This window comes from Callorhinus ursinus, unplaced genomic scaffold, assembly GCF_003265705.2.
Source record: "Callorhinus ursinus isolate GAN/ISIS: 27379988/994484 unplaced genomic scaffold, GSC_fseal_2.0 scaffold7, whole genome shotgun sequence".
Lineage (NCBI taxonomy): Eukaryota > Metazoa > Chordata > Mammalia > Carnivora > Otariidae > Callorhinus > Callorhinus ursinus.
The window spans coordinates 17,000,742-17,020,841 of NW_027397069.1; positions in this window are offsets into that span (position 1 = coordinate 17,000,742).

The window sequence follows — 20,100 nt, forward strand, 5'->3', positions numbered from 1 at the left end:
AATGAGAGAGAGAGAGAGAGAGAGAGCACATGAGAGCGGGGAGGGTTAGAGGGAGAAGCAGGCCCCTCGCCGAGCAGGGAGCCCGATGCGGGTCTCGATCCCGGGACTCCAGGATCATGACCTGAGCCGAAGGCAGTTGCTTAACAAACTGAGCCACTCAGTCGCCCCAGTATACTTTTTTCTAAAATAGAAAATGTCCCTAATAGTTTTTCTATTTCTGAATTTTTGAATATATATTGTTTTATATTTAGTAAACCAGGAGCCAAAGCAAGCATTATATACCTCCTAAAAACATCAAGAGTAGGGGTACCTGTGTGGCTCACTCAGTTGAGCATACCACTCTTGATTTAGGCTCAGGTCATGATCTTGGGGTCCCGAGATCAAGCCCTTTGTCAGGCGCTGTGCTCACTGGGGAATCTGCTTGAGATTCTCTCTCTCTGCTCCCCCCACAAATAAATAAATAAATCTTTAAAAAAAATCAATAGTAAAAAATACTAAAATGGTTCCCTTGAAGAGGAATCATTTCAACCCTTTTATGCATAAGTTTAAGGATCAAACTCCATAGCACTTTGCCATATGAATTTGTTATATAGATCATTTGTTATAACAGTCTTCTAAATTTTTCCAAAGAATACATAAATGAAATAATATCAGTACTAAATTGAATTTCTGAATAATTGATAAACCCCTTAAGTTCATGAAAATACTAATCACAAATGATTAACATTCGCTACATTTTATTTCATTATTTTTCAACATCTGACCTTAATCTTATCGGCCATCCATGTCTATTATGAATGCCACATGGATATCTCCATAAAACTAAAAGAAAATGTTTGAGTTTTGGGGTATGTCAGTATTTCCTCAATGTAAGTAAAATTGGACATGGAACAATTTGGTATAATTACGAATCTTCAAATACTGAAAGTTTATAAACATTAGATTTATTATTGACAATTACTTCATCTATTTATAACTGTGCTGAAATAAATATCTTTAGAAGAATTGTAAGTATCTGTCCATGTTAGCGATTCATGAAGTTTCTGACCACCTTCTCCTAATATGTGCCCGGCGAGCCTGAGCAGCACTTGAAAATGCATTTTGGAGTTCTTCCAGAAACTCTGAGTCAAAGAGCAATGTCTGCATTCACAAAGAAGCATTCACAGCTGTCAGAAGTTAAATGTCCATGAGACTCATAGTACAGCTGCAGTCCTTCCAGTACACTGACAATATCTGTGGAAACTAGAATTTGATAACTAGTTCTTCCATGGGAAAAATATCACAGAAGAATGATTAATCTTTGCCTGACTGATAATAAATAATTATGCATTCACAGTACATGAAGCATCATTGTCCTACATTCCTTAGCCTGCATTGCTTTTGCAGCTATTTTTCACTAGCAGAGAAAGTACTCTTGCTGCAATAAACTGTCAATGAACTTCTTATAGGCAAACACCTGCAGACACCTGCTAGCGGCAGGTGCGTAAGATTCAGGATCACAGAAATTACAGCACAAACAAAAGTCTGCAAGGCAGCACTAACTGTGAGTGAGTGTGTGAGAGCATGCATAACTAAAGAAATGCATACATGAACAGGTATATTGTGTTTCCATTTATGTTTAACAAAATGAAGAAGTTGAATTTTTTTTTTCTGGAAATGTGTACTAGAGTTGTGCAGAGTACTAGAAAAAGGAGCTACATCTGCAAATAAGGTTTTCAATTTGGGATGATCTATCCCAATTATCAGGTATTTCAGGAAAAATGGTTACTATGCTGAAAATGTTTAGCCTTATACTCTCTATGCCCATATGGTGATAACAGGTCATTCAGAATTGAGTTACTTTTTTTCTTAAAGCTTAATACAATACTTTTTTTTTATTTTTTAAGGTTTTATTTATTTATTTGACAGAGAGAGACACAGTGAGAGAGGGAACACAAGCAGGGGGAGTGGGAGAGGAAGAACAGGCTCCCCGCTGAGCAGGGAGCCTGATGTGATGCGGGGCTCAATCCCAGGACCCTGGGATCATGACCTGAGCCGAAGGCAGACGCTTAAGGCCTTAGACACCCAGGTGCCCCAATACAATACTTCTTGAAAATATCTGAAAAATTCTAATAAAGTTATAAATCTGTTTCTGTAAGGGTTTAGGTGAGGTCCAAATGGAGGCAAGTGGACTAGCTCATCTTTGGCTAACTATTCAACTTTACAACTGAATGGAGAAACCCCTTTGAAAGTCTATCAGTTTTTTAATTGTTGAGTCAGTTAGAAGATCAATAGTCCCTAAAAATATAAAGATCTGATTCCTAAAATCTAGTGAATTATTCAAGATTTACTTCAAGGAACATTTTTAAAATCACATCTAAATGCAGAAACAGGGGCGCCTGGGTGGTTCAGTCAGTTAAGTGTCTGCCTTCAGCTCAAGTCATGATCTCAGGGTCCTAGGGTCAAACCCCAAGGCAGAGCTTCCTGCTCAGCGAGGAGTCTGCTTCTCCCTCTCCCTTTCCCTTCCCCTGCTTGTGCTCTCTCTCTCAAATGAATAAATAAAATCTTAAAAAAATAAAAGCAAAAACAATTAGAAGCTTTTTTTGTGTCAGTTTTTGAGTATGTTTTTAGAGTTGTGGGAATGAGAAATGAAGAAAAATGGAAAGCTATTCACATCAAATTTTAAAAGTGGCAGGAAAACAGGGTACTACCTCCTTATTTAAAGGACTCAGGCAGAGTAAATGTTTTAAACAAAGTGCAGCTCTGGTTATTGGAGAATTAGACAGGACTCCCAATTTTCTGACTCCTTAACGTACATCAGAAGGAACAGAGGCGTGAGTTAATTTGATAATTACCTTATTCTGAAAAGCACAAAGTAAACATAAAACACTAACAACCACAGATTCCATACTGGGGCAGCATTTCAAGCCATTTGCATAAGACCTTCATCTACATGTACTGAATGGACTATCATAAAGAGAGCTTGAAGAACTTCAATATGCAATGTGAGCAATAGGTAAGCTATTATGTTGTATTCTTACCAAGTGTGTTCACTGGCAGAAAAAATGAAGCCAAAAGATGGGTTAACTTTATGGGGATAAAGCCGGCCTGTAATGAAGATGTCCCATAATTCTGGTTACAAGCACGTTAATTTATGTACGTCAGAGTGTGCTCTGGGTACTTTTCTTCCTATCAGGGAACTCAAACTGTGCATTTCTAATACCAACTAATGTACTATCAGGATATTATATTTTGGAGGTTTTTGTGAATTTGATAACATTCTAATGGAAGACATAATTAAAATGCAGAATATTTTCCCAAATGTCATTCAGAGAGGTACTTTATACAAGGAAACTAAACAAAAATCTGAAGTGGATTTTCTTTTATTCCTTTTAAATCATTGTTTAGGAAAAATAGGTTGAATTCTTTTTAAAAATATATTCCTTTAATATTTTAAAACACAGAGGAATGGGTCCTTTTTGATTGCATTGATGCCTTTTACTGTGTGATGGTCTTCTTCACAGATAATGCAGGGACTAGAAACAGGATTGGGTAAACATTCCCTAAGATTCTGGTTCCACCTCTGCCTTTTAGTGACTGCTTAAAATATTGGTTAATTTATTTATCTCAGGTAATACCTACATTTGTTGTGAGGATTAAATGAGCTAATTCACACAAAATGTTTAGCATACTTCTCAGCACATTGTAAGCACTGAATAAGTGTTAGCTATTGTTTTGTGTCATATTATTAGTTGTTAAAGGCACCGACATAGTTTGAGTCTTCTCGATAAAGCAGAGTTGGAGAAGTCCATATGGGATTGCAGTAGAGGTGTTTTTTGTTTTTTTTTTCCCCCAGAATAGATGTTGTTCAAGACAAGTTGTATTCATTATCAACTGATCCTGATTAGTTACGGATTTATAGCACCAGGAGTCTGCCATAGATGAAGCGGTTGCTGGCTTGCAGATTTCACCAGCTCTTTTTGGCTACTGGAATAAGAAAATGGGAATCCTTGCCAGACTGAACTTCCTAGTGATAAATTTTGTAAAACTCATGCATGTACATTGTTCCAAAAGATCTGGAGGACAGAATAGTGGAGAAATGACAGTTTTTTAAATCTAGAATTTACAACATAAATAATGAGAAATTCTAGTAAAATTGTAAGGAAAATTAAGTCAGGTTTGAATATGAAACATGTTTACTACCCTAAAGAAATTATAAAGCAATTGTTATAACTATCTTCATGATGAATAAATAATTTGGATATATTTTAAATAAGTCTGTAGTACTATAGTTAACAGACATGAAAGTAAAAGTTGCTTTTAAAAACAAATATGGGACTGTCGATTTAAGTTACTAGGAATATTAAACTCTGGTATAAATTAGTTTATCATGCATATAGAACATTATACATGCATACCATTAATTCGTATTATTGCTCTGCTGTATTTTCTATTAATTTTTGTCGGTATGTATGCAAATAAACATCAGTAATATTATGGTTTAATTGCTACTTTAAATATATATATGCATATACATACTTTTTGCTTGTATATTTTGAATGATTTCTATCATCCTTGAATTTATATTTTAAGCAAACCTTACTAACTTTGAATTCTGTTATTTATTATATCTTTTTTTCTAAATGCCCCTATTAAAGAAGTACTTTTGTTAAGGTGTGATTTTGTAGCCCAAGATTATGATCTTGAAAGTCACATATAAGGAAATAACTTGTTCCTTCTTGAAGAAAATGTTTTGACCATACGTATTTTGTTTGATTCCACAAAGATTGATTTTGGTGCATTTCACTGATAAATACTATTTTTGATATGACAGCAAACTGTATAATAACTGCTCTCATAGTTGTGGAGATGCATGGCTTAGTTTATACACACACACACACACACACACACACATGCATACTAGCAGAGGGTGAGTGAAAATTATAAATGTATATACTATATATGGTGTATTCAATTTTCCAAATATCAGAGCATCATAAAATGTACTCACCATGAATATCATCCTGAAAGCAATAAATTTAAAAAATCGCTGCCAATATTAAAAGTCATTTACCACATGTACACAAATATACTGTTCATGTGTTCTCAATAATTGGTAACTACTTTGATGGAAATCTAATTTAATATTTAATAATAATAATTAATTTAATAATTTAAATTTAAGGGGTAGCAACTTTATTGTGCTAATATTAATATCTTCCAGTAGCTAGGCTACTTGTTGACTTTCACATGAAGACTGTGATCTGCTTGCTACATCTGCCCATCATTTCAAAGAATAATTATTAATATATCCAAATTTTAGTTAATAGATGCTTTTTGCTGGGAGAAAATCCAATGACTCAGATCGTACTGAATTTTGGAAGTTTAGATGTTTATAGATATTTATGTTGCCTAATATACCAAGATCATATGTTAGGGCAATATTCAGAAAGCATATTTAGACACAGTCCCCAAGCCTGTTTTGTCTATCTCTTGCTATTTCCTGAAACCTGAGTGGAAGGATTTGTGTGTTTGTTTTTATTTTGCTGTTTAAAATTCTATTCCCTATACCCCCAGTCATATTCTTGCAAAATGTGGAATAACCCATTGCTCAGAGCTTGAGCACACTTGAAAGGAGAAGCCTGGGGCCACGGTAGCTGTAACTCTTGGGGCCCAAGGACTCCTCCCATCATGCAGGGCACTTTGGCCACAAGATATCCTTCAGAAATAGAGAGCTATGTAAATCCTGGTTGGTTGACCAGGCAGGTTGTAGCTGGCCACTAGAGCCATTCTGTGCTAGTTTTGAAAGACTGCAGAATCCTTCAGGCTGCTGTTAGAGCAGGTATTTCTAGAAGTCCTTTCTTGTCTGCAAAGGTGATTCTAAAGTGCTCTATGCTCTGATGTTCCTGAATTTGCAGTGTGAAGTGTTAGGAGAGTCTGATGAATGTTCTCACAAAATAAAACTCTGAAATGGGTTTTGGTTTGTTTATTTGTGTTTCTTTGTTTGTTTCTTTGTTTTAAAACCCTTCTGATAGTGAGAAACAAAATAAGAGCTCAGTGTCTGCCACCACCTGCAGACCTTATAAAGAAATTTGCACTTTAAGAGGACACGTAGACGGTAGGCAAATATATTATTATTTTAAAACAATCTTTTGCAGACATATTAGCAAAAGATAATGAAATTTAAGAGTGAAATGATTATTAAAGAAAGAAATTTGGGCAAACTCACTAGTCAAATTCAAGAAATGCTAAAACATTAGTTGCTTTCCAGATGATAAATATTTAATCTTTCTAACATAATATTCTTAAAGTGTTGGATGCATACTACCTAACTTAGAACAGGATATCTGTGGAGATTTTACTTTTTGCCTTATCTGATTTTACTATGAAATTCTTAAGCTTATTCTCAAACTCTGACAGTTCACCCTTAATCTGACCTCATTTCTTACATTTGCTTTTGAGCATAAATTATACGAGAATTTCTCTTGGCATGCAATGCCACTTGTAGGCTCCAACTCCCCAAATATTATGTACTTCATTATTACACATATAATTATTTCATTTCCTCAATACAAATCTCAATTGATCAGGGTCCTTTATCTTTGTTTTTCTTCCTTATCTTTAAAGTTATGTGTTATATTAATAATACAAGCAGGTTTTATTTGTAATTGTTCATGAGAACAATGTCAAATCTACATAATCAATGGTCCATGTAATATTTTTTGTATTTTGTCTTACTCCATTTCTATTTTGTAATTAATTTAGATTGTCAAAGTTTTAGGGGTACCTAGGTGGCTTAGTCGGTTAAGCAACAGACTCTAGATTTCACCTCAGGTCATAATCTCAGGGTCCCTGCACTGGGCGGGGAGCTTGCTTGAGATTCTCCCTCTCCCTCTGCTCCTCCTGCTGCATGCTCTCTAAATAAATAAATAGATAGATAGATAAAATAAAACAGGGCGCCTGGGTGGCTCAGTTGGTTAAGCAACTGCCTTCGGCTCAGGTCATGATCCTGGAGTCCTTGGATTGAGTCCTGCATCGGGCTCCCTGCTCAGCGGGGAGTCTGCTTCTCCCTCTGACCCTCCCCCCTTTCATGTGCTTTCTCTCTGTCTCAAATAAATAAATAAAATCTTTAAAAAAAAATAAAAAATAAAAATAAATAAAACAAAATAAAAATTGAAATTTTTAAATTTAAATCTGTGTACTTATTTACTATCTATATATCAGAATCAGATATCTTTAGATATGTTTCATGTTAGGTGACTTGATTAGATATATACTGTTAATATTTGTTTACGGGTTTTATTTGTGCAATGAATGAGAAAATATCTTTATTTTCAACCTGAACTTATGAATCTCTTAATTTTTAAGGTGCTCTTTATCAACTAATACCACTTATATATGTTTATATTTTCAAAAATTAAATTTTCAAAAATACTTGAACATTTAACAGTCATTTACAAATCCCTTAACATGTGTAAGTTTCTTTGTCAATTTTCAGAAAGAAATAGCATCGAGAAGGAAAAGATCTCACTTTGAGGTGAAACATACAAAAAGAAATATTAAAATGTACTATGTACTTAAAGTTCAACTAATGTGAAAAAAGACAATAATTTTTAGAAGACTGAGTTAAAAGCAAATGTGGATCAGACCCCTTATCACTAAAAACCATCTTCCAATAATTTATGAACCAATGGAAGAACCAAGATATTCTGTATTCTGCTTTATGCTGCTATAAATTTAATGTAGAATAAATTCTGGAGTTGGTATTTTAGGAAAGCAGAGCCCTTGCTTTTGACAGGATTAGAACCACCTAGGATTTGATGCATAGTGAGCAGCAGGAAATGTGTCAATTGTTGATTATACGTATACTTATAAATCAGCATTCTAGAAGGGACAGAATTTTAGCTTGCATTTTAAATTAATTTGTGATTTATTTTGCAGTTTCAATTTGTGATTTATACTTTGTTGAGGGTACACCAAATTCTTCCCCATAAGTAATTTAAGCTGAAAATCCTATTCAAGTCCATCAGGAAGTGTTAGAAGCTATCTGTGGATGGTAGCTGAAAAGTAAACCAGTGCAAATAAGAAGGAACAAAAGAAAAATAGGAGAGAATTCATTGATAATTCATAGTGAGAGAACAGATACCTCTTCTCTCTCTTCCTCAGCACCCCATCTCTCTCTCCCTCTCCCTCCCCCTCTCCCTGTCCATCCCCTCCATCTCCATCTGCATCTCCATCATCTCCTCTATCTGTGACTCACCAAATCTAAGATGCATTGATCTTGGCTCTTGCTTGACCTTAATAGAAGTTTTTACACAACTTTCTGACAATAGTCATCTGACGGTGATTATAACACATCAACAACTATAAAATGTACCCTTATTTCTATGATGTAAAATGTGAAAAAAATATGTATCTTAGAATTGATAGAAATTATTACTGTCTAAGTTGAATCTAGTCTATGAATCAATACTCAGGCTCTGAAGGAAGGCTTTCATGTCTTTTCACATGCTTTCTGCTTTGTCTGTGCTTTCTCTCTACATCTTTATCTAGCAACTCCTCTCTTCAGATGTCCTTCAAAACTTAAAAATATCAACTCCCTTGAGGAGACTTTCTCTGACCATTCCACAACATTTACTTCTGCCTTTCCTTTGCTTTAGAGAAACTGTGCATACCTTTGTGATTGTAGTTATGGCACCAGGACATAAGGATTTTTTGTCTTAGTGGCTATTCTAACATAAATTCGTTGAACTTTAAAATTTAATGGCAGCTGTGTCTCCAAAATCAAGTATCACATATAAGCAGCTTACAATCAAGGATCAATAAATGTTACCTGGATAAAAGTCCAAGGAATAAGTGGACAAGCTATGAGTGTTAAGTATTTTTATCATTATGTCATAAAAAAGAAAAAATGAAGACTTAGGGAGGTTGAATGACTTGTCCAATAATGGTCAGGCCTCAAAACTACTTCCTCCATATTCTAGCCCAAAAGCTCTCTCCATTGTTCAAACCTAATATTGTGCCTCCTCTTTGCTAATTATATGACATCAAGTGAGCACAGACCAATTAATGGCCTAGGAACAAGTCATGGCATATTGAGAAGCAATGTTTTGGCAAATTAAGTCATGCATGAATGTTGGACAATTATGTCCACAATAGCCATGGCAATAAACCTGGATTTTTTTTTAAGATTTTATTTGACAGAGAGAGACACAGTGAGAGAGCGAACACAAGCAGGGGGAGTGGGGAAGGGAGAAGCAGGCTTCCCACGGAGCAGGGAGCCCGATGCAAGGCGCTATCCCAGGACCATGACCTGAGCTGAAGGCAGACGCTTAACTACTGAGCCACCCAGGTGCCCCATAAATCTACATATTATACAAAGAGTTTTAAATGGATAGATCTTTAGAAGTTACTCTTAGTGGATTCCATCATGTAAGGCTTATTTTAGAATAACTCTTGGGCCTAAAAGTCAGATATTAGAATACATGGACAGGAAGATTTGGGACTTCTTTTAAATAATAAACAATAATTTTAAAACAATGCTAAATGTTTGATGTTACTTGATATATTTCCCATAATTTAACTTAGGCCTAATTTAAGATTTCCTTGGATCAAAAATTTATGTAAAATTGCACAAATTTATAAGCATTTGTCTTCCCAATTTCTGTGTTTTCAGTTAAACATAAAAATATTATGATTAATATTGTATTCCTGAGCAAGCAGTAATATCTCTTTGAAAACTCTTGAGGTTTCCAGCTGCATAAAAAACACATGTAAATTGCTTTCATGATAAGTTTCATATAAACTATAAACATCTTCCATCATAATTATTCCTTAAGACAAACAGGTGTAACCCATGGAATCGTTGTAACATTAGCCTGGCTTGTCTTTTAGGAATTAATATACATGGGTCCATAATACATTTTCCAACATGTATATCATTGTCTTACCATTAATACAAGCAACAGTATTAGTATAAAATTATACGTTGGAATGACAAAATATCTAAAAATTATAGATTGATTAGAACTTATAATTTTGGAGGCTTGATATCTAACATATAATTTTAAAAATTTTAATAGAGCAACTTTTCAAAAAACTTTTCAAAAAATTGAATAAAGCAACTCTTCCCCAAAATTTGAAAACATTGCCACAAAAATGTATAATCACCCGAAGAGGTAATTGGTATTAATGTGATGCTTCTGTTTATGAATATTATATGTTGACTCACATTTTTTAAATAATTTGTTATATCTATGATATATATCAAGGTATACTGTATAAATAAAGCTGTCAATAAGTTAAATTAGAGAAAATTAGGTGCCCTTTTGTACAAAAATGAAGCTTTAATATTATTTGTAAGTAGAAAGATTTCACTTTCCCCTGAAAAGTATTTCTGAAAACTATACCAGAAGTTAAGTAACAAAAATGAAACCCAGTTTGCATTTCCATATTAGCAAATATGCAGGGCCCCTAGGGATCCATAAATTTTTATTGAATGAATGTGAGTGAAAGAACGTAGCCCTTCTTGTTTTGGTTAAGTTCAAATCTATGATTACAATTTATATCTTGAAACTGTGATAGTAAAGTTTCTCTGGTTATATCCTAAAGGCAGTAAAGAATTCTTTGGGCTTTTCAGAGGAGGTGTAAATTGAGATTAAATAGGTTAATAAAGAGAAAAATAAACAAGATATGTAAACATGTTCAATACATGAAATCAGAAGTGCTCAAAATGCTGACTACTTATACAAATGCTTTATTTGTGCCAAAGGACCTTCTCTTTTAAGCTGTCAGTTTTCGCATATAAAGATCAAATTCATCATTTATTAAATTAGATTGAAATTATCTTTAGGGTAAAAATCCCATGTACTATCTTTATTAACAATATTTACTTTTAATGATGTAGATACATTTTAACATTTATTATTGAAAATTTGAACATATATCCATAACTCATGGATTTTCATAATTTTCATAACTTTTATAATAGATTTTTTTTCTATACTCTTATCCATTTAATCCCCAGATATATATTGTGGTAAATACCACAATTTCATTTCAGCCACAATATTTCAGAGTGCACATGTAAGCTAGATTCATTTTTTAAGTATTACAATAAAATCATTTCATGGTTTAAAATTAACAATAGTTCCTTAGTGCTGTCAAGAAACCCAAGTTCAACTTTTCTTGTTGTTTTTCACAAACTTTATTGTTGTTTTTCAAATTAAGATCCAAATAGTGTTCATGTGTAACAGTTTGTTAATATGCTTTTGAAGCCTCTTTTAATCTATATGTTCCTATCACAGCATGTTCATGCATGCTGCCTGCCCCCTCACCTGCCCCCCACCCCAATCTCTCTCTATCTCCTGGTGTTATTCTTGCAAAATATCTGATGAAGAATTTGGATAATTCTCCTAATCCGGATTGTACAGATTGCCTTCTGTGGTGTCATTTAAAATGCTCCCTGTTTCCAGGGCACCTGGGTGGCTCAGTCGATTAAGCATCTGACTCCTGATTTCAGCTCAGGTCATGATCTCAGGGTCATGAGTTGGAGCCACAAGTTGAGCTAGGTGCTGGGCATGGAGTCTGCTTAAGATTCTCTCTCTCTCCCCCTCCCCCCACCCCCCTCCCCCAACATACTCTCTCTCTCTCTCAAATAAAAAAAAAAAACACAACAACTTAAAAAATGGTCCTTGTTTCCCTGTATTTTTTGTAGATCAGTAGTTACATTGAGAGGCTGATGTGGGTATTTTTGAAAATCCACCAGTACAATGATGAAAAGGAAGGAAAAGTAAGACTGTAGATTTAAATATTTTTCAGATGCAAATGAGATGTATACTTTAATCAACATTTTTTATAGATGATGATACTGATATCCAAAGATATTTTAAAAGTCTTAAAGCTGGGGTGCCTGGGTGGCTCAGTCATTAAGCGTCTGCCTTTGGCTCAGGTCATGACCCCAGGATCCTGGGATTGAGCCCCGCACTGGGCTCCCTGCTCAGCGGGAAGCCTGTTTCTCCCTCTCCCACTCCCCCTGCTTGTGTTCCCTCTCTCGCTGTGTCTCTCTCTGTCAAATAAATAAATAAAATCTTAAAAAAAATCTTAAACCTTGTAGATAGCATAGTTTCTAATAGAATCCAGGTGTCCTGAATAGAGAACAGAAATGGAAATTTCAGGACACAGAAAGTGCACTGCACCTAATAAAGAACAATAGGAGTGGGTGCCTGGGTGGCTCAGTTGGTTAAGCGACTGCCTTCGGCTTGGGTCATGATCCTGGAGTCCCGGGATCGAGTCCCGCATCAGGCTCCCTGCTCAGCAGGAAGTCTGCTTCTCCCTCTGACCCTCCTCCCTCTCGTGCTCTCTATCTCTCATTCTCTCTCTCTCTCAAATAAATAAATAAAAATAGGAGGTATTAGCAATCAAGTAGCAGTTTGAATTAGACTTTTGTCTTCCTTACTATATACTGACTATGTAAAATTAGGTAAGTTGTTGACTTCCTAAACCCATAGCAGATATCAGAATAGAATGACTTTTTTTTTTAATAGCAAAAGCACAGAGATACAAATATTTAGCAAAGCAACATTTAATTGGGTGTTAAAGGATGCAGTGAATTTATTTGGTATAGGGGCTGGGTGGAATTTAACCCCTGTCACTTAGAGGTGCAGCTTCAGGAGTGTCTACACTGGCAGAAGCCAGAGGACAGACACCCTCCAGTGGATTTTTCTTAGAGGCCAGAAAGACATGATTGTTAGGTTTTGAGGTATGCTGTGGGGGGAGCTGCCTGCCATAGCTCTGAGTGCAGGTCTTACTTCAGGGGTGTCATTTTACCCTATTAAATGTATTTGTAACAGGAAATCAGTTGTGCTAAATATTATGTCACCCAGTGATTAAGAATTGTCACTGAAGGCTGATAGAATTTCTCCTTTTAGGTTTCCTATTGAAAGGAGGAACTGTTTTAGACAGATAATCATTCAGAAAGTTGGCCTTCCTCAGACATCTCCATTGTATGAAACTGCCCCAAGGAACCCTGTTTGTTTTCCTTTATTGTGGTGGGAGGCAGGCAAACTGAAAACACCCTGTGGCTTCTAATTGTGACAACACCTGTGCTTTCTCACCAGTGATGAACACAAGCCAGTGTTATGTAATACAAAATACAAAAGTCAGGAACCATTGCTGTAATTTGGAATTTGAAAGGTCAAAAAGTTCATGCTATCCAGATATTCTCCCCAACAACTTAGACTGTAAGACTAACAATTTCAATAATTTGTTACAGTGTAGCTTCCAAAAAACCCCATTAAAAGTATAAATATTCACTTAATGTTCAGTGTTAAATATTTGTATCACAATAACACTATAGGGAATTTCAGGTTGATAAGATATTATACATTCGACCCCTGGGGACCCAGGAAGTAAAAAAGTGACTGAAAAATGAGATAATCTTATCACCTGAGTTCTCCCTGTTGACATGAATGATGTTCAGGTAACTGAATGGCACAGGGTGTGAGTATAAGGTGGATTAGATGGAGCTGTCAAATGGCTGGCAAAAGTTTATAAAGACAAGGTAGGTGGGTAATTTTCACCAAATTTGCTTCCTTCATATAAAATTTTTATCTAAATCCAGGCTTTACCTTTCTAGGATCCCTTTAGTTAATCAGAGCTGACTTCATCGACAGCTTTCTCTGGTTAATTACTGAAGTGTTTTAACTGAATACCCTAAGGTATCGATGTACTCAACCATCACTTCAAGGCTCAGAACACGAGAAATCTTGGCAGAATGCTGGAGACAGTTTATCAATATTTAAGGTATTTATTATTTTAAAAACCTACACAAAGTCTATAGATACATGGGTAATGACACCACAGTGTTTAAACAGTATGGTTTAACTGAAAAAACTGAAAATCATTCTCTTGCTAATACTCAGGCCATGTACTTTGAACAACTATTAACATATGCCTTTTACAAGATAAAGTTCAAGTGAGTATTTTATACAGCAATTCTTAGAATTTTGTTTTTAAAAAGTTTATTATTTATTTGGGAGAGAGAGAGACAGTGAGAGAGAGAGACAGAGAGAGAGGGAGCACTAGTGGGGGAGGGGCAGAGGGAGAGACTCTCAAGCAGACCCCCGCTGAGTGTGGTGCCCAAAGTGGGGCTGGATCCCACGACCCAGGAGGTCGTGAGGTAGATGCTTAACTGACTGAGCCACCCAGGCACCCCAACAATTCTTAGAATTTTAATATAATACATAATACTTTATTTTTAACAATTACTTGGATCACTTAATTGGGAATCATGATTCTCAGAGTAAACAAGATACAGCCTTGGTCTGGGCTTCAGGACATCTTGACTTGTAGTTTGAACGACCCGTGACCTATGTGGCTTTGGGGAGATATCTGGATCCCTGTGAGAGGAAGAGGTTTTTATTCCCTACCTGAGAAAGCGGTTTGTTCCCCTGCTTGTCTACGCAGGTTCATCTCTTCACTTGCCACCTGCCATCTGCCAAACTCTGGGCCATGGTACTCCAGTCTCATAACATGACTTGCATTGTCTGATCGGGCAATGGTCTCTCTTGCTTTTAAGCCTTTGTACCTGCTAATCAAAATATATCACTTAATATTTAAATATTTTAGTATGTTGTTCTTTAATTATTTATAGTTATATATAATTATATGTAATAGATTCTACATATATGCATATATTAGACGTAATAGATACACGTGTATATTATTATTAGGGTATATATATGTATCTCCTAATTCTTTAGAAGGCATTGAAATGGAAATCAATTTACAATTTATGCAAGCACATTATAGTATTTTGCAGAGTTTTTATGTAATATTTTGTGAAAGAATTGGAATTGACTGCAACCACAAAGAAATCTCCATGTAATAGGCATTCACAATATTTAAGCACTGAATCCAAGAGAATTTGAAAAAATGCATTGTCTTTACTTAGCTTGATCCTTTCTCTACCCACCTCCACTGCAGAGACAGAAGTCTGCATGGCAATTAATTTGCTCCTCTTCCATTTTACAATATGGTCTTCACGGAATAAATGAAAAATGTTATCCAGTTTTAAACTGACAAAAGAAGGATCCAGTATACATTTCATTCAGGCAAAATAATTGCACAGTAATAATAATAATTCTAGGATTTATATTGAATTTATCAGTGTAAACTTATTTATAATTATGATATGAAAACATTCCATTATTATATTTAGTTTACGTTTAGCCTTATAAAATATTCACAAATATTTGAAATGATTCCTGGGTTAGCAAAATCAGATTGCATGTTTTATTTATCAATATATTTAAAACAGTTACACTGTTTTAAGATCTCCACATTTGCACTAAATAAAAATTAAATTATACTGAAATTAGGTCACTATTACTATTTAGGCTGAATAATATAAATACATATTTTCATCTAGCATCTTATTGAGTGCAGATAGATCACCATTTTAGGGCAAGCCAGCAGGATTTGAGGAAGTGTGCCACTTTCTTTTTTATTCATGTATCTACAAGACTTAGATTAAAAGACATATTTGTTCATTGTCTGCATTTCACTTACATGTTTAACTTAATTTCACCCTTCATGGAAATCATATAGCAAAGGACATATGGAGCATGGTATGCTTTCTTCCTTCAATGTCACATGTTCCCTTAGCTGTGTACCACTGCTCCTTCTAACTTTCTCTGAGTCTACATTTATCGTGTTCTTTCTAAACTTTCTTACATATGGATGGATTAAATGTGTGTTTAAAAAACAAATTTCTCCATGGAACTCCATACTCATGAGAGCATCTCTGGGCTATCCATCATGACAGCTGCTCACAGAGAGTTGTCTTCTCTCTTTCTACCATCCCATATACATCTCTCTCTATGTCCTTACTAACAAAGATGCTCCTCTTTCTTCTTTTAGGCAGCTATACTTTTTCTTAGCCCTTGATTTATCACCACTACCTGTTCAAAAACCATCCCCAGACTCTATTCATCTTTCCATTTGGATCTTACTGTGCACCTGAAAAAAAAAAAATGTGGCATGCGCATTGTAAAGAATATAGCCTTTAAAACTTGGGAAGTTAAAATCTGATTTCAATATTTGTGATTTCTTTAAACTTGAACCGTTACCTTTAGTGTGTAAACACGTTTTGTCCTTATCTTTAGAATGGGTTTAAGAACTCATGACAGTTAAATAAATGAATGTATTTAAAACATCTACCACAGTTCTAGCACAGAGGAGTCATTTAGTAAGTGATAGTTTACTCTAAAATTAAAAAAAAAGTCTATGAGTCTATATTCTCCACTCATCACCATGATCTACAGTTATCCATTAAGCTCCATAACTTCCAGACACCAAAGTAGATACTGCAGCCAGAAAGCAAGGCACATTACATCTTTGACCTTGACCTTGGGAACTCATATTTTACTACATAAGCTTGTCTAAAACCTGAAATCAGATTTCTGTCTGTCCTCTTTTATTGAAAGTTATTCTCAAAAGTCACTAAGAGATCTCATTTACTCAACATATTTATTAATATCTATTGAACATAGGCATGGCAAGTGTCCTAACCATTTCCCTTCACTTTGCAGCATTTGATGTTGATCCATATCTCTTTTAAATTCTTTTTTTTTAAATTCTCTTCTTGGGACCTTACGGCACTTTAAACCACATTCTTTTCTTCATGCTTCTCTGACCAATTTTTATGCTCTGCCTCGCTGTACTTTATTCCTTGCATCACCTCTAACATATGTTTGGGCCCTGAATTCAGTTCATACATTTAACCCTTTCATCAATTGCTTCATTCTCTAATTTCTCATTGAGCTTCAGTCCTACATTTCTGTCTGCCTGCTGGATATTTCTATATCTCATTATCTCAAACTCCATACATCTTTAAAAGAATTCCACATTTCCATTGACATTAATTCCTTGCAATTATGATTGTCTTATTATTATTAGCACTAATCTCAGATAATCAGCCTCAGTCCCTGTCTGTGATGCTCCAGAATTTATGTCTATGAGGGCATTACAGAGAGTGACTTAGTGACACTGAAGAAAAGAGGAGCGTAGGTAAAATTTTTCTTAGTTTTCCATAGCAACAATTTTATATATTGTTATTAAAAAATGAAAGTTAATACAAATTTAAAAAGATTTTTTCTTTCATATTTTATATAAAACTATGAAAATGTAAATTATTTTTAGGAGTATTATTAATATTAGTACTTCAGATGACCTGTGAAAGTTGATGGATATTGTGCAGTGTCCTGCCCTCCCCACCTGAACACACCCCAGAGGACCATCAGGGATACATATGACTTTTCTTTCTAGTTCTATTTTCAATTGTTCACAAAGCTCACTAAATTTATTTTATACAATGCCTCAAATCTGTCCCTTCCTTTCTATTACCACTGCCACAAACATATCTCAGGGGTCCCATGAACTTTCATCCAGAGAATTACAGTAAACTTGTGTGGGATTTATTTGCGTTCAAATTTTCTCACTCAATATATCCAATATAAGATTTTCAGATGAATTCTCTCAAAGCAGGATTTTGATCATATGAATTTTGGGGTCAAAAACTTTTATATCTAGTTTGACCAGTTGATAAATTCCAAGTGTTTTCTGAAATTGGGAACCTACATAATCCGGCATTTATATCTGTAATTAGTTTCAACTACTCACATATATGAACACATAAACTAGTATACTGAACACTGTAAATGCACTTTTTGTTTTCCTGCCTTTTTACTTCTGCCCATAAATATTTGTTCCTCTTTGTCTCTTATCGAACTTCATTAACCCTTTCAAACTTAGGGAATCCATTTTTCCTGACCAGTTAGTTAGAACTTTGTGGTCTCATAGGACAGCAACAGGAGATCTTATTCTCTTCAGGATTTTATACATTTGACATCATTTTTAAAATATTGTAGAACATAAACACTAAGTTTAGGAATTTGGAAGTTCCTTAATTTTTCATTTAGAGACAAAGTGAAGAAACATGTACTTCTTCAAAATGGACATGTGTATACATGCATGTAAGTCACCTGTATAAATTACATACTCACACATGGGAGTATATATATTAAAAATTGCCACATGATCAGATCATCCAATTAGTGGTACAGAGATTTAAGAAATTGTTGATGTTATTTATGGAGGCTACAATTTTATAATGCTTTTAAGCTTATCACAGACACTGATCTTCACAGTATTTTTAAATAATAATCTCTCCTTTGCTTCTTCTTCTTCATCTTTACAAAGAAGAATGTGGATTTGAAAGTAGAACTAAGGTAGAACAAAATAAATTTAATCATTGCCTTCACAACAATTGTGTAAAGTTAAGTATATAGGAAAGCATTACTAATGGCCCTCTCAAATATAAAAAACTGATGTTCAGTATATCCTGATTCTAGTAGAGATTAAACATTGAAGAAGTATTTTTTTTTTAAGATTTTATTTATTTATTTGACAGAGAGAGACACAGCGAGAGAGGAAACACAAGCAGGGGGAGTGGGAGAGGGAGAGGGAGAAGCAGGCTTCCCGCGGAGCAGAGAGCCTGATGCGGGGCTCCATCCCAGGACCCTGGGATCATGACCTGAGCCTAAGGCAGATGCTTAACCGACTGAGCCACCCAGGCGCCCCATTGAAGAAGTATTTTTAAAAAAGATTCCTTGAAGACACTTAAAAATATTTAAATTAGGCAGAAAGATATATTCTCAGGCAACGAATTTTAATTACAGTTTACTTAATACTGTTAATAGATTTTAGTTCTTTTTGCATATCATTTTACATACTCCTATTCAGAGAGTTATTCACATAACCTAATATTCAATATTTTATATAAAATAATATCATTACTTTATTAATTTATTCATTTTAATATGTACAAGAAATTAAATTTAATTTATGAAGCATGTTAGTCTCAGTATGTCACTAAAATTGACATTATATCATTTTCTTGTCTTTCTTGAATTTGTACAACTAAATTTCCTTTTTATTATACTAAGCTTATGTACCATACAATTAAAGTTTGCTAAGTGTATGAAACATTTCTATGGTCACTGGGTTGGTTTTCAGTAATTTTCATGTTTGTGATAATGATCAAAGTAGATAAATTATTTTTTCTTTTCATGATCAAATGATTTTTTATCATGTAAAAGTTTCCATTAACATAATGATACACCTGGATAAAATACTATTTCATTAAAGAACAAAAGGAAGAAAGGAAGGAAGAAGCAAAGAAAGAAACCAAGAAAATAAAAAAACAAGCAAACAAAACAAACTGAAGCAAGAAATCATTGTCTCTGCAGATCTATGTTAATAAAAAGCAAGTAGGCAATATAATGTTTATTTTACAATTGGGATAACAAAGTTTTTCTTCCAATTCTTCAAAATAAATGAATCCAGTTGGGTTTTTCTTGCATTAAGAAAATATTCAGCTTATTTTGAAGAACTCTCAATGCCTTAACTGACTGATTTTCATACCTATTGTATTTCTTTTATTTTCTTATTTTTTATAAGCAGAGCTCTCTTCCCCAACTTATTTTGATAATGATGATTATCATAATAATGTTTAATAAATATTAATTTTAAAATATGATTTCAATCATATTTTATTAAAACCATTTAAAAATGATTTTAAAATTTAAATAATAGTAAGATTTTCAATTTGGGGGTAACTTTAGCGCCTGATATAGTCTCAGCTAGTTTACAAATATATTTAGTTAAGGAAATCAGTCCTTACTCCACCCAACATTGCAAGATAATCACTTCAAATTTATATGACCCCTCCATATTAAGTTTTATTTTACTCTGACACTGCCAAAAGAATTCAAATGTAGTGAAAGGCCAGATTTCTGCTTTCAACTTCTACACTATTTACAAAAAACAAGTTGTACTCATTAACTCTCTTCATCTAAAAAATTGTTTTAGTAAACATTAAAAAAAAAATTTGTTAAGTATCAGACCCTGGGCTAAGAGGCTAAGGATCTAGTTTGCCTTCAAACAGTTCACGGTCTAGTAGAGAGACAAAGTGAATAAAAATGAATTACCAGGGCGCCTGGGTGGCTCAGTTGGTTAAGCGACTGCCTTCGGCTCAGGTCATGATCCTGGAGTCCCGGG